At 35.5% G+C, this 3737-nt stretch overlaps 1 pseudogene; it reads right to left on the reverse strand.

Moving 5' to 3' along the window:
- Positions 1–661: 661 nt before the first annotated feature.
- Positions 662–1228, reverse strand: LOC113262353 (60S ribosomal protein L17-like; annotated as a pseudogene).
- Between the last annotated feature and the right edge of the window lie 2509 nt (positions 1229–3737).

The following is a 3737-nucleotide window of genomic DNA, read 5'->3' on the forward strand; positions in this document are numbered from 1 at the left end:
CAAAGCTCTGATGAGTGAAATCAAAGAAAAACTAAATAAATGGAGACTATATTCCATGTTCATGAATACAAAGACTCAAATATTGTCAAAATGTCAGTTTTTCCGAACTTGATCTACAGATTCAGTACAATCCTAATCAAAATCCCATCCATCTATTTTGTGGATATCAACAAACTGATTCTAACGTTTAAATGGAGAGGCAAAAGAATCAAAATAGCCAACACAATATTAAAGGCAAAGAATCAAGTCTAAGGATTGACATATGCAACTTCATGATTACTTTAAGACTATGTGGTATTGGTGAAAGAACAGACAAATAGATCAGTGAAACAGAATAGAGAGCTGAGAAACAGACCCACATAAATACACATAACTGATCTTTGACAAAAGAGCAAAGGCAATACAATGAAGAAAAGATTGTCTTTTAAATAAATGGTACTGAAATAACTGGACATTCAAACAAACAGACAAAAACAAAACAAAATAAACGAAGCTACACACCGACTTTGTACCCTTATAGTAAGAAATTAACTCAAGAAGGATCACAGAGCTAAATGTAAACTGCAAACCTATAAAACTCCTGAAAGATCACATAGGAGAAAATCTAGATGACCTTGGGTTTGGAAATTACTTTTTTTCTCTTTTTTTTTTTTATTTGCATTTATTCTATGCAGACTTTACTCCCAGGCCATAGTTTTTATTTCTTCAGTTTCTTCTGGGATACCTTTTTCTTCTGTGCAACCTCCTCCTCTGGTTTAGGAACAATCTGCTTGTTTTCAGGAACAATCATCTCGACGTGGCAGGGAGAGCTCATGTATGGGTTAACCCGACAATGAGCCCTAAATTCTATGCTGCATCTTCGGGGCTTTGTTCACATGGATGTGCTCAATGACCAGAGAATGGACATCTAAACCCTTAACTACAGCATTACTCTCTGCATTTTTAAGCATGTGCAGAAAAAATCCAGCACTCTTCTTGGGCCACCAACCCCGTGTCCAGCCCCACCGTTTGGCCTAGGCACACCTACCAACTCCACCATTATAGCTACAGAATGGCACATACTGCTTCTGCAAAGTGACATCTTTCAGATACTTGGTGGCTTTTCAGATATGCATACCCTGAGGGCCTGGGCAGTTTCACATGTGTCCTTAAAGTGAACACAGAGATTTGAACCTTTTGATTTGCATGATTTTGTAGGGTTTTCTGGGTAAAGCAAATAGCAAACCATTTTCAGAGGTCACCTCAGGCCGCTTAGGGGTGGAAATTACTTTTTAAATACAACAGCAAAGGCATGATCCATGAAAGAAATAAATGATAAGCTGGACTTCATTAAAATTAAAGCTTTCTGCCTGCAAAATATACTATCGAAAGAATGAAAGACAAGCTATAGATGGAGAAAAAATATTTGCAAAAAATACATAATAAACAACTATTTCCCAAAATTTACAAAGAACATTAAAAATCAACAATATGAACACAAACAACCCAATTAAAAAGTGGGCCAAAGACTTTAACTGGCACCTTACCAAATAAGATATACAGATGGCAGATGAGCATATGAAAAAGAGCTTCACATAGTATGATCAGGGAATGCAAACTAAAACAATGAGATACCACTACACACCTATTAGAATGATCAAAATCCAAAACTGACAACACCAAATGTTGACAAGGATGAGGAGCAACAGAAACTCTCATTCTTTGCTGGTGGGAATGCAAAATGGTACAACCACTTTGGAAGACACTTTGGCAGTCTCTTACAAAAGTTAATACTCTTACCATACTATTCAGCAATCTCACTCTAGTATTTACTCAAAGGAGTTGAAAACTTACATTTACACAAAAATCTACATACAAAAATGTTTGTAGCAACTTTATTAATAATTGCCAAATAATTGCCAAAATTGCAATCAAGATCTTCTTCAGTAGGTGAATGATAAACTGTGTTACATCCAGACAGTGGATTACTATTCAGCACTAAATGATCTAAACTAAATGAGAAAACATGGAGGAAACTTAAATGTATATTACTGGGTAAAAGAAGCCAATCTAAAAAGGCTACATACTATATGATTCCAATCATATGACATTCTGGAAAAGGCAAAACTATGGAGACAATAAAAAGATCAGTGCTTGCCAGGGGTTTGAGAGGGCATGGGACGAATAGGCAGAGCACAGAAGATTATTAGGGCAGGGGAAATACTCCTGTACACTATAATGATGGATACATGCCATTAGACATTTGGCCAAATCCATAGAATACACAATACCAATTAAACTGTACCCTAATATAAACTATGGACTTTGGATCACAATAATGTGTCAATGTAGGCTCATCACTGGCAACAAATGCACCACTCTGGTGGGGGATTTTGATAATAAGGGAGGTTGTAGATGTGTGGGGGCAGGGAGTATATGGGAAATCTCTGTATCTTCTATTTTCTTTTTTAAGATTTTATTTATTTATTTATTTACTTATTTATTTATTTTAGAGAAGAGAGTGTGTGGGAGTTGGGGGGGAAGGGGGGAGACAGAGAATCTCAAGCAGACTCCCTGCTGAGCATGGAACCTTACATGGGGCTCTATCTCACAACCCTGGGATCATGACCTGAGCTGAAACCAAGAATCCCACGCTTACCCGACTGAGCCACCCATGTGCCCCTGTATCTTCTGCTCAATATTGTTGTGAACATAAGACTATTCTAAAAATTAAAGTCTGTTAAAATAGTTACCAAAAACATGATTTTACCCTTTGCTGTTTCCACCTCTAAGAATTTATCTCAAATATACACCAGAGAAGTATGAAATTATTTGTAAACATTATTTATTGTGAACTTATTTGTAAAATTAATTACTAGAAACAACTAAAATATCATCAACAATTTCACTAAAGTGATAAGATAAAAAATCAACACATAGAAATCAATTGCATTCTTTTACACTAATGATAAAGAATCTGAAAATAAGTAAATATTGCCTTTGTTGACTTTTTGGAAAAAATCAAGCTGTAAGCTTTTATTACAAATTAAAAATGTGGTTCTTAAAAATCTCAACTTGACCAGATATGAAACAACTTAAAAACCTTTACAAATATATTGAGAAAAACAAGGTTTTTTAAAAAAAAAACATGTTTGTCATTACCAAAAATAGATGTCCCATTCACAATAACGTCAAAAAAATAAATAAACAAAGTGCTTAGGAATAAATTGAAAACAAGGAAGTAAAAGATCTCTACAATAAAAACTACAGAATTTAGCTGAAAAAAATCAAAGACCCAAAAAGTGGAAAGATACCCTGTGTTCATGGATCAGAAGAATTAATATTGTTAAGATGGCCATACTGCCCAAAGCCTTATACATATTCAACACAATCCCAATCAAAATACCAATAGCAGACAAACACTATACTCAGAATGGAATCTTGGGAGCAATTAATAAGGACAGAATGGTCCAAATTCTGCACAGTATGGAGACAAGGATGATCCAAAGACAATGGCCAGGGAATAAAGCAAAGCCAGTGTAGTTCATGAAACTGGGTCATCCATCTCAAGAAGTTAGGCAAGGTAGCAGAATTTAGGCAAGAAAGAACAAAATGCAAGGCCAGGAACACAAAACAGAATCAATGGTTTAAAATGAAAGAGTCCCAGAGTCTGGAGTTGCACACATGCATAAAGCCTGTGATTCTGGTTATGTTTAGGGAAGAATCCTTCAAAGGTGTGGCCAAACTGGCTCAGAAAA

Source organism: Ursus arctos, unplaced genomic scaffold (genome assembly GCF_023065955.2).
Source record: "Ursus arctos isolate Adak ecotype North America unplaced genomic scaffold, UrsArc2.0 scaffold_9, whole genome shotgun sequence".
NCBI lineage: Eukaryota > Metazoa > Chordata > Mammalia > Carnivora > Ursidae > Ursus > Ursus arctos.